The sequence below is a fragment of the Rhinolophus sinicus genome, chromosome 15, assembly GCF_057876585.1.
Source record: "Rhinolophus sinicus isolate RSI-liver-muscle chromosome 15, RSI-T2T, whole genome shotgun sequence".
In the NCBI taxonomy this organism is placed as follows: domain Eukaryota; kingdom Metazoa; phylum Chordata; class Mammalia; order Chiroptera; family Rhinolophidae; genus Rhinolophus; species Rhinolophus sinicus.
Window position 1 is genome coordinate 101984468 of NC_142515.1, and position 13034 is coordinate 101997501.

Genomic DNA, 13034 nt, shown 5'->3' on the forward strand with positions numbered 1-13034 from the left:
ACCTAACAGAAACATGATATCTTAAAGCTCAGATACACATTCTAATACACTTTTCAAGGAAACAAGTTCTTGAAAAAAAAAAAGATTTTCCAAATGAAAGACTAACAACTTTATTCTGGAAAAAAAAAGAAAACTAAATTATTTAACTTAAAGTGGGCACACTTCCTGGCCAGTTTATGGGTTGTACATACTCTGGCTTTAAGCGTTGCTATATTCTACAAGAATTTAGCTCCAATACACAATGAAGCAAAACATGAGACAAAACAATTTCAATGTTTTTCATAGGATTTATCTTTGAATTTCCTTTTTTCTGCATGCAAAGTTTTCCAGAGAAGCACTACCCATAAATTTGTACCTAATTTAGATTTAAATCAACAACAAAAAATCAACAAAAAAATCAAACACTGAAACCAATGTTTTCTCATGTATATGAAGGTCACATTCAAATAAGTGCCTTATGTGGATTTGAATGTGCAGTTATTGAAATAAAGGGCAGGTGTGTTTATTTCAACTCACAGTTATCCAGATAAATGCATTCCCAGGAATGCTTATGTCTGGATAATAGCACACTGTGTGCAGTTAATTGGTAGAGAAAATGACGTATTATATACACCCAACAAACTGTTTTCACACATAAATTCCTTCGGCATTTCTTCCCTTTACAAACACTTACATAGTACTCAGAAATATTGCACACATTAAGTATTCAAAAAGTTGTGAGAATTTTTATAAAAGACTGTTAAAACTCTCATAAAATTTTAATATTAAAAAAATTTTTAAAGCAATTTGGTACCATGAGGTAATGCTTTTGAAAGGTAATAATTATCTGTAAGTTATATTTCAAAGATAAGATATTTCACAGAAAACTAATTGTATGAGCCATGAGGCTAACATCCTAATAGCAATGTTATCAAATTCTCATGTGAATTTTAATAGTACAAAACCAATCCTAAAGCACTGATTTTAAAAATGTATATAAAGAGGAACAGAATGTGATATCATGAAACTTTCTTGTCAACTCAATTGTAAGCTGTACTTCAGATTGCATCCTGGATATAAGTCTAGAAAATGTAATATGATCAAGATGGAAAGCCAAAGAATTTGGAATGAGGCGCTCAGCCATTGTCTGAGGGGGGCAGGAACTAGAGATATAGGAATGCTTGTTCCATCCTTTCCTCCATTTGTTTGAATAATCGAGAGTTGACTGTATATTTAGTTGGTCTACTGAACAAAAATTAAGTCAGGTTTGATTTTTTTCTAAAATTCTTGCCTTTAAAAATATAATAATATATCAGAAGAATGTCCAGTGCTTAATTTTAATCTAAGTGATTCAAAGACAAAGGGGTGTCACTTAAATATTATTTAATAGGTTCTTTATTCATACCTATTTATAAATCAATATTTAAGAGATGTAATCTAATCTACTTTAAAAAAATTACATACTATAAAAACCACTAATATGATACATTAAATAGTATATAATCTCTAATTACATGATATATACCATTTTAATATCATTTGATGCTCCTGGTTATAAATTAACATTGATATTTGTATCATGTAAGCATCATAAAAGTATACTGTTGGTCATTCTCTTTTTAATGGAATACATGTTTTGAGAATTTAGTATCTAACCTAACTTGTCCAGGCTGGACCATGTGAAAAGCAATGGAAATGCAAAGGAAGTAAGCTATTCTAAAAACATGAAAAAAACCTCATACACTACATTTAAGAAAACAAGAACAGTTGTTAATATGCTGGCTATCAAGCCAAGGGATAATCAAAGTGAAAAACATAGATAACCGATGTTTCTGGCTTAGATGCAGAAAGAAATGACTGACAGAAAAAAAAACAAATTATAGAAAAAACCCACAGTTTATAGAGGTTATGTATTGATTTGTAGGAAACAGCAATGTGTTTCATCTTAGAAATATCAAATTTCAGGTGATGATAGCTACAATTTGAAAGGCACAGTAGGCAGTTGGCGATGTAATCAGATAAAAAGAAAAAAGTGAGGGTTAAGGATCTTGAATAAGAATCAATCAGTAAGGGAGCACATAATGAAGAGAACAGCATAGAATATAGCCCCCAGAGACTAGGAGCCTTTGAAATTTAAAGAAAAGCAGACAATGCAATTACATAGTATAGTTGAAGGAGCATAATTTTCAGAAGATGGAGCAAATCATGGTTCTGTCTCTTCCTGATTATCTGAACATAAACAATTTACTGAACATTTTTAAGCCTTAATATCCTAATCAGTAAAAATTTTAGAAGGCTATTGTGAAGATATGAAAGTGCCTAGCATACAACATGGCTAGTTTCCTTTATTTTTTAGCTAGCTCAAGGAGACAAAAATGGGAAAAGAGGGCACTGGATGTGATGATTGAGAGAAAAAGAAGTGGTGACTTTCCAGAGGTCTCTTTCCAGAGAGTCAGGGGGACTCACAAGTCCAAGCAGAAAGCTAAGGAAGGAGCTCGAGGTAAGGAAACTGAGTATAGACTACTCAACTGAAAAATGTATTAGTACCAAGGAGGAAAAAAAATGGCAACATTAAAGGGCAAAAAGGTGAGTTTTTTTCAAGATAATTTTGACCTGTGCGTGTCAGAAAACAAAAGAAAGAACATCAATGGAAAGAGAAAAAGACTGAAGTGCAAGAGAAAGAGGAGATAATATAAGCAGCAAGGCAGAGAAAAGGGGAGCAAGGAAAAGAATAGAAAATACAGGTGAGTTTATAATGCTTTCTAAGCCTGGAGGACAGGCTTAGAAATGGTCCATACAGGCATATTAAGAAAGTGATAAAAGTAGAAAGCAGAGTGCACGTTGGCTTTCTCCTTAAGGAGAACAAACCATCTAGAGAGTTGGAAAAGAGAGAAAAAGGGTGGCGCTACAAAGAAAATGGTAAAGATTTCTATCTTTCACAAGGAATCCACGGGGAATAAACAAAAGGAGTGCCAAACAGCAATGAGAACCCAGGTGAAGTTAATGTGAATTCATCCCATTTCAGGTTAAGGTTTTCTTTAACAGAACGATGTTTTCAGTGATTCAAGAAAAAAAAAATGAATAAATTTTGTAAAGCACTCTCCACAGAGTATGCCACTGAAATTTGTTATGCAAACAACAGCACCAAGATTTATACAATCAAATAAGAGTGGTGAGCTATTCTGATATAATTTATTTCGGTGGCAAACACACATAATTCAAGAAAACATAAACAAATGGTGAAAACCAGTATTAAAAAGGAATTTAGAATGAAGAAAAGGATGTGTTGGAGACAATCACCTATATAATGCATCTATTTACTAATTCCTGTAAGAATGGCTCTTTCCATATAATTCATGTTTTACAATATAGTTCCTTTGTTTTCTTCTATTACATAAAACCCATGTTTTCCTCTCCTCTTTTAACAAAGCTTGTTTAAAAAGAAATCAAACCACTCTTATCCACAGTGTGCCTCAAAAGCAAAATCTACCATATATATATTTGGGAACAGAGTGAACTCTAGAAAACTAGGCATGCAAAGCCAAATGGAAAAGCAAGGAATTTTGCTGTGAACCTGAAAGTACTCTAAGAAAAATTTAAAAATTAATTAAAAAAAAAAAGTACTGACTGTTGGTCAGTCGGTATTCAAAGTACTGGCTATTGACACAGTCACTTGGCAGAAATACTGTGTTAACACTTGGTGGATAAAAGAAATCACTAATAAAACAAAACTGTGACATACTACGTTGTACCCTTCAATTGTTTTCCTAAAGAACAGCTTAGGAAATAAATTTAGTAACGATTTTAATGTAGCTAGTCTTGTTCAAATTTTCCATTGTATACAATGAAAAAATACAGTAGTGCCTACTATTTTTCAGGTAATAAACCTGTTTATACTAGCACTATGTTATAGAAAGCAAATTGTATGTACACTGTATGTAATTTTCTTTTCAAAAGGAAAATTGAAGACTTTTAAAATAACTTTAAATTTTAATATTTATAAAACAAAACAGTTCAATCTGTATTTCTAATTTTTCTTTCAATATAAGACTAATATATTAATATTCAAGCATACATTTTAGCTACAGTGAAATGAACAATTGAAATGTAACAAGTTTACACAAAAGTAATGTAAAAATTAGGATAACAATATGTTATGAAAACTTGTACTTCCTTAATTATTTCTAATAAATAATTAACACATCAGAAGACAGCCCTCCACAGATCACATGGGAGTATTCCCATTGTCTTGTTTGAAAATAACAGCATTAATTCTTAATATAACTGCTGACATAATTTCTTTTTATAGTGTTTTCAGAATTGCAATGAAAAATTTTAAATCTATTAATTTTTATTCAGTCCAACAGTTTTCATTCTCCCTATTTAATCACAGAACATGTGCTCTATAGTTAAAGAAAAAAACCACACAGAACTTGAATAGGTGTAATTTATCTAGGAACATGTATTCAGCAAATAAAAATCAACACCTTGTTTTTCAGCTGAAGTGAAACAAATGTAGGTTTCAAAATGGTTAAGTTTAAGACTAGGTATCTATTATGTATCCTGTCATTTCATTTCATTCTACCCACTAACTTTTGCGATGTTTTCTCCCTTCTTTAAGTTTCCATGCCACTTTCCTACGTGTAACACTAACTTTATCACATACGCGCATTTCAGCAATGTCACACAATGCTTTTATTCATGGTAATTGAAGCTACTCGTGCATATAATTGTTATTCCCAACCTAGTGACTATATTCAAAGATAATAATAAAAACTATATCCAGATCTTTAAAGTTTTCCTATGTAGAAATATTATTTTATACGAGTAATAAATAGTGTTTTCCTTTTATTGAGGTAGCCATAACTAGTCTGCTCATTGGAAGACTCTATGTGACTTATAACTCAGAGGAAACGGGGGTAATGAAAATTGGGAAAGAAATGTGAAGGTATTTTTGGTGTCAGTTTGAAATCTGAAATATAGGTTTAAGTCTTGTGTCTTCTCTAGGAAGAACAGAAAGCACACATGGTCCATACTTATGTGGGAAAAGTGACAACTGTGAAGAGAAGGGAGCGTGCCAATATCCAGGGGCCAGTTCCCTCTGACACAGTTACTGAAATTGGTCAGATCATCACATATTTTCTGGAGGATAGTGAAGAGTCATACTGTTCAGTTTTGAGTACGGAATATGGAATGAAATCAGTTTATTTATGTACCTTGTTTGAATTGACAAGGATTTCAACTTGCAAGAGCAATTTATGAACTTTTCAGTATATTAAGTGTACAATGCTCAGGAATTGCTGAAAACAGTCACATATACACTCTAAATTATTTGTAGCCAGAAAATGTCAATAGGAATCCCACATAAAGGAGGGATAGTTCAAAGAAAATCGAAAGAAAAATGGAAAATCCCCTCGAATGGAATCTAGGGAAAATGGTAGAGAGGTGTAGGACAGATCTTTCTATTTCTTTTTCATGGGTGAGAAAGCATATTAGACAAAATAATATGAACCTCAGTATCTAAGATTTTAGATAATAAAAAGTCCCTATTAATTAATTCTAACAGTCCCCAAAAGGGGCACATCCATGACTGGCATAGGGCAATATAAGATGATAAATATGAATGTACTTCCTAATTGATAAATTACTACTAATAATTAAATACAGCAATCATTATTGTAATTATTATTGACAAAGCTGCTAGTAGCTGAGGTAAGCTTCTTAAAAACGTCCCTTCTATCTCTAACATGTCTGTAAATTAGAAAAAGAAAGCATTCTATCAAAATATGGAGATTATACTCCATTAGGTTAAGGTATGATTACTAACAATTGAAATTAATGAGAAAGTGATACGTTTGAACACCAGTATTAGCTAATTTAGAATTGCTGCTTATAAAAATCAGACATAAAAATTGCGTTTGCAATGCATGTGTATATATAATTATTTAAATAACTAATGCTACTTCAAGTTTTATCATATTACCCAGATTCTAATATGCACATTGATAAATATATTTTAACAACTCTAAAACAATTTTGAAATAAACACTTCAAAAAAGACCCCAAATCTTAATAGCAGAGAAGCAAGTTGGGATTTAAATGGTAGTTTCACTGCCAGCACATGTGTATTCATGTAATTAAAATATCTGTCCATCCTACCACCATTTCAGCCAAGACACATGTTTAATTTGAACATAATTTTGGACACCTAATGATGGCTTAAAACGTTTTCAAAAAGATTAAGCTACGCAGCACCACTGAGACAAAAAGTTACTGTCTATGCAGAAGATTGTTCATCACAGGCCAGGAAATGAAAGGCAAAGAGTATCACCATCTAAAGTAGATGTTGGTGTGACAATACATACAAGTACTTCCTGAAGGATCATTACTCAGGTGTCGAATATTTATCTACTCGAATCCAAAAGTTCCAGGAGAGAAAGAACCGCAAAGCCTAGAGCAGTGTCTGGCTCTTGGCAGTAAAAGTTGTTGCAGTTGACCTCTAGTATAAATTTAAAGCTACATTTTGGTGAGCACTTAGAAGCACTAAACATATTATTTCATTTAATCTTCACAACACCAAAATGATAATAGGTACTATTATTTACGCCTTTTATAGATGGGGAAACTGAAGAATAGACAGTTTAAATCATTTGCTAAAGGTCAAAGTCATACAACTAGTAAGTAGAGAGATACTTAATAAATATTTGTTGGGGCGGTTGAATGGCTCAGTTGGTTAGAGCGCGAGCTCTTAACAACAAGGTTGCTGGTTCAATTTCCGCATGGGATGGTGGGCGGCGCCACCCGCAACTAGATTGAAGGACAACGACTTGACTTGGAGCTGATGGGTCCTGGAAAAAACATACTGTTACCCAATAAAATTAAAAATATATATATTTGTTGAAGGGTTTATCTGTACAAAAGCGCCAGCTGACTTTCAAGAGAACCTTAAACTTTTAAGAGTTATATAATTCAGCTACAGGGGGAAAAAAGATAGATAATCACATAATAAAAACTTATGAGTTGGACCAAACCTCAAGTATACCGAGAACTACCTCAAATTATAAACTCTCAAAGGTCAGAGTCACCAGTCCAAATAATAAAAACCAACATGGCATTATGATGCTAGATTTAACTGCTAATGGCCAAAATTGGTTCACAAAGATCTTAAGACTTTGATTATAAAGAAGGCATCTCTAAATGATATGAAAGAAGAAAATTATATAATCATGGATAAATCATGGTTTAAAAATGTGCATTTAATGTAGTGTTTCCTTCATACTCCCATATTTCAAAAGCTGCAATTAAATTCATGGATACTGTACAATCGATGACTTTCAAGAATTGAGAAAATGTTGTCTTTTAGGTTTTTGATAAAACACTTATATTTTGAAGTGACACCTATTGTGACATTGGTAGTGGCAACTGCTAAATTCAGGAGAGACATGTAGGAGAGACAACTACCTTGGAAGTTAAACTTGCGAACTTAAATCTAGAAAGTGATGCCCAATTTCACTGAGACTGGCTACAGCAGATAAGGAAGAACATTTTAGAGGCGTCAAGGTGGTCAGATAGGGTGGATAAGGACACAAGAGGCAACCCGACTTTTCTTTGGAATGTTCTTAAAATATTAATACAATATTAAAAAGTCTTTTGTTACATTTATCTAAATTGGTAACAAAAGTCAAACAAAGAAGGAAATAATCTTGCTCATTTTAGCATTTCAGTTTTAAACTTGTAGTATAAGTATTGTGGTGCTAAAATATCCTAATTAAAATATTCTAATTTTATTTTTTCCTCTAGTTCAAAGTCCTAGATCGCTACATTGTCCATGAATTTCAGTTTAGTTTAACCCAGTTTATACCAAAGGAGGTAACAAATTAGTATCTCCCATGGCAAACTGAGGAAAACCAAAGCAAAATCTGTGAGGTGATTTCACTGATGAATAAATTATGGAGTACTCTACGCCTGAATATTTTTTTCAGTTAGACTAAAACTAGAAAAGGGCCTGGGAAGTCTGATTTTTTTCGAAGCTTCTAAAAGTTTTACTCTGAGTTTACAAACATCCTTCTGTGGACTGATTCTAAACTACATGCTAGAATGACTCTTGGAGACTAGAGCAGGGAGTGAGAGTGGCCATGATATAGTATGGTCTGGGCAGAGCGTAAAATAAAAGTAAATAAAATAAAGCTTTATCCTAATAGACACAGGATAAAATTGCTTTCTTAACCATAAAATCAACACAGGATTTTTTTTAAAAAGGTAGATGGATAGATACACACATACATACCCATGCACACAACACCACGTTGCTCTCAAAAACAGTGAATGGCCTCCAGTGTAGTGTGATTTGACTAGTTGCAACCAGATTGAAGGGATTAATTTATTTAGTCAGAGGATAATATGTGGTGTCTGAGGGGCATAGTTTTGCACTTTGACTCTAATAGTGATCAAAAGGAAGGTACTTTACCAATGACCTTGAGCATTTTAGCTCTTTTGTGATAAACGATTCTTATAGAGGAGGAGCTGTATCTGGTGAGGGACTCCTCTCATTGTCAACTAGCTCCTTTTGCTCTGATTAAATTCTTGTCAGCAAATCTGGGAATAAAGTTAATTAGTCTGCTAATGAGAAACAGCAATGTTTATTTTTTTCAATATTTATTTATGTATTAAATGTATCGGGGTGACATCAGTTAGTAAAATTATATAGGTTTCAAGTGCACACCTCCACAACACATCATCCATACAAGCAATGCTTATTTTTATAAAAATAATGTGCTCAGGATTACATATCAAACGCCTATGAGTTTGGGTAATAGCAATAATACTGATGATGATGATACAGCATTAGGGTGTGTTTGACTGCAAACAATAGAAATCCCAATTCAAACAAAAGTAAAGGGATTTATCACTTTGTGTAATAAGAAGTTCCAAACTAATATGGCTCCAGGGTTGTTAGGCTCACATATGGTATCACGGACCCAATTCTTTCTTTCCAATGTGCCATTATCAGTATGTGTTAACATCCTCATGGCAACAGGTGTTCCTGTCATCACATCCTAATAAACCAATACCCAGAAGCATGCACACACACACACACACACACACACACATAAATACTACTTCCCTTTCTCTCTTTTTAAAACCTGAAAAATCTTTCTCTACACAATCTCCTCCAATTTCACAGATCAGAACTGGATTACACAGATGTCACGAAAGCCAAGGGGAATAGAATTAACATTATTAGCTTGGAATAATCTATATTCAACTCTTGAGGCTGGAGATGGAATTAGCCTCTCAGCTGGTTTATAGTGAGGCGTCTAAGGGATGGGATTTAAATATTGCCTATACAGGGCTACTGTGATTTTTTTTTTTTTTTAGAAATTACTTTTACCACAGGATATAGCGGTATTAGAAGTAACTCTAAGACATCTCCTGAGTTTCACCTATATCCTTTTATTTTTCCCCACTGTGTGGCAGTAACTATTTCCTTCTGGTCATTAGGTTTAATCACCTCAACCACACCATAATTACCTACCCTGATACTGTTTTGTTTTGTTTTGTTTTGTTTTGGTCTGCTTTTCCAGTGGCAGGAGGACCTAAAATGGCAAGAAGGTAGCGTCAGCAACCAATTTGAATCGTTGCGTCTCCGGAGTCAATATTCCCCCTTTGGATATTAAGGCCTCTAAATCAGCAGAGCCCAGAAATAAGGGAAGCAGAATCACAGATTTTGCAAGTGGCTCACTAATAAAAGTAGTGTCGCAGATGTTTGGATGCCTGCCCAAAGGCCATTTTGCTCTTTTTATTGCTTCTAGCATCTCCGCCACAGTTACCAAATCACATTAAGTGTAATCATTCATACAATCCTTTCTATTCTGTTCTCTATTGTTTTGGGGAATATTTATTTGATTCAGTTCTGCGTGTAAGAAATGAGCATAAGTATACTGAAGGCCCCTGAAAAAGACTTTTTTCTCCCTAATAAGCATAAGAAATTTGAGGAGTTTCTTTGTCTGCCCTCTTTGTGCTGAGGGTACTTTCATAATAGAAAGTGGTATTTTGAGCAGTGGGTAGTCATCTTGGTGTCAAGAAAGAGCAAAAGTTAACACACTGAGGGTCCATGATGATATCACTGTATCACTGAAAAAACTCTGGGATACCCTCCTCTGAGTGTCATTTGAAGTAAATAAATGTATATGGTTTAAGCCATTATTAGTTAGGTTCTCTGTTCCTTTGAGCCCAAAAACCCTAGCTGATACATACAGGGAAGAGTGGCTACTGTAGGTAGCAGATCATCAAATGTGATACTGGCTGAGTGGAGCAGCAAAGTAAAGGGCACTGAGACCCAACTACTCCCAGATATATTGCAGTGTGTAACATAAGCTAAGAATTTAGGAATTCTAGTTTACCTTTCTTTCTTTATGCTATCAAGCATTGTTCAAAGATACCCATCTTACTGTCAGTGTGTAAGTTTTGATTTCATACTACCTGTATCATAAGTTTATTCCTGAAATACTAATCCACTTTCAGTGGAAAGATAAAGTCCAATGTCTAGACATACAGAAATAAGGATAAAACCTCGAAAGGCAGTACATTTGCTAAATTAAAAGCATTTTTAGTGGGCTGTCAACCTTCACTGGAAATACCTCTGTGTTGCTGGAGATATTAAGATTTAATACAGTTAGTGTAGAGGAGAATATAATGATGAATGGTCTGTTCAAATTATTTGACATTGATACATATATCAATGTCTACAGGTGGTTATTTGAATTCACTATTGCTATCAGTTTTGTTGTTCTACCCTTATTTTCCAAATCAACACTTCCCTTATATTAGATGACAATTAAAATAAAGACCATGGATAAATCTCTCAGTTTGTCAAGACTCACCTCTCAATATTAATTACAAAAAACAAAATTATCAGACCAAAGGAAAAAGAACACCTAATTATAGATGCATAGAGTTTCGATAAGAAAGAAAATCACAGGTAAAATAAACATCACATAGCTGTCAGTGAATCACATGATATTTCAATCATTCAATCTAGGTGTCTTTCCATTTAGATACACATATTTACACATAGTAAGATTACAGATAATCTATACTAGCATATTTGAGAATGTGTTCCCTGGAATATTACTTTAACCCCCTTCACCCCCAAAAGAAAGATACCATGTCATATAAACTTGGATAACACTGCGACAACATCCTCCTCTTTGATACTCACAATGTGCATCGATATATTAGGGGCTTTGAAAAGTTATTCTGTAAATAAGCCAAGTAACCATACCTAATGTGGTTAAATTTATTAGACTTGGGAACCCCTTTGACTATGTTCATTATCCTGTGGAATAATTATTCCAAAGAATACATTTGCGAAATGCTTATCTGTAAATTCTGATGATACCAATCAGTGTTTTCTATCTCTAACAATAAAAATAAAAGTTATCATCACTGTTGATATGCAATGAAGTAATAGTAATGAATATTTTGCTGCTGTACGTTGGAGCAAAATGTCAGTAAGATTTAATATCTGAGATATTATTCATAAGAATTGAGTATAAACTTCTGAGTTCCTTTCTATAATGGAGAACTACAAATTTCCTGTTTATACTTTAGCTGGTCCAACAACAAAAAGAATGTGTTATTTTGAAAATGATTTGCTTATGCATTTCCATCTAAAACATGTGCACAGGCCAAATTTAAAACATTTCTCATAACAGATTCTATCCCAGATCAAGCTAATAAAATCCATAAAATTGTATGCACGTGAGTCTTTTTATATGGACACAGAAAAAATGTGCTTATATAGTTAAAAAATAAATAAAAAGACTTCTTTTACCTGACTCCAATGAGGATATTTATTTTTAAAAACTTTTAAAAAACATATTTACACAAACAAAAATAAACCTATAATAAAACTAAACCATGTTCACTATCAATTTTTCAGACTCTAAATTTAAAAATAACTATGTCAAGAAAATATTTAATACTAAACGGAGCACAAGGAACTTAGCTTACTGGATGATAGGTAAAATTACTTTATTATAATACTGCTAGTGGAATAAAATCAACACACGTAACTTGTACATGCAGGGGAAATACAGCCTACTGTAAACAGATGGTTTTTAGCACATTCCTTTAGTAGAATGTGGTCACCTGCCACAAGGTACACAAGCTCATGCACAGGATCAAGACTTTACATACAGCTGAGGTCACAATTTCATGCATACTATAACAACAGCGTGCTAGATAATCGTACCACAAAGTGTGCAGATGTTCTCCCCCACCCCATGAGCCACTGCCAGCAGTTGCTGTAGAGTTTGGTTACCCATATCCGTGACATGAACGAGGTCCTTTGGAGAATCTTGTTCCCTGTGGCTGTAAGTATTCTTATTTTTATAATATTTTAATGATGCTTGCTATCAAAATGTTAAGTACAGGACTAGAAATTATGGAAAAAGTAGACTTTTTACAATACTGAACAATTATAAACATCTCAGATACTTACAATAAACACCACTTACATTTAAACATAGTATCAAAACTAATTTACTTCTCAGGCTTAAATTAACCCAACATAACACATCTGATGACAATGCCCCAGTGAAGATCAAAAAACAAATCAGTCTCCAAAAGGTACTTACTGATTTCTTTCTAGCACTTACAAAGTGTGCCAAGAGTCATTCTAAGATCTGGCTAAAGTATGACTCACACAGAGAAGTTCTACATAAAAACATCTATTAAGATATTTCTCTCAGTCACATGATTTCAATTTTGAAGGCTTGACTTGGATAAACAACCAAATTGACATTGATTATTTGTATTAGCCAATGAAAGAAAGTATACAATATAGTCATTAAAATACTTGCCCTCATTTCTCTGCACCTACAATGTATTTCAATATCCTTCTTTGCCTATTTATAGCTTCAGTTCATTCTGGTAAGGACAAAAACTTCTATTCTGCTATTAGGTGACACCTCCTAAATTACTTATGTTCATAAAAGCATAGAATCAGAATTCTGGAACCACAAGTCACTTTGAATGGTTCAGCTCTATGC

General features: G+C 33.4%; 1 protein-coding gene across 1 annotated transcript in view; it reads right to left on the reverse strand.

Moving 5' to 3' along the window:
- FBXO8 (F-box protein 8) overlaps window positions 1–13034 on the reverse strand; it is a 41928-nt gene that overhangs the window by 6454 nt on the left and 22440 nt on the right. The window lies entirely within an intron of this gene.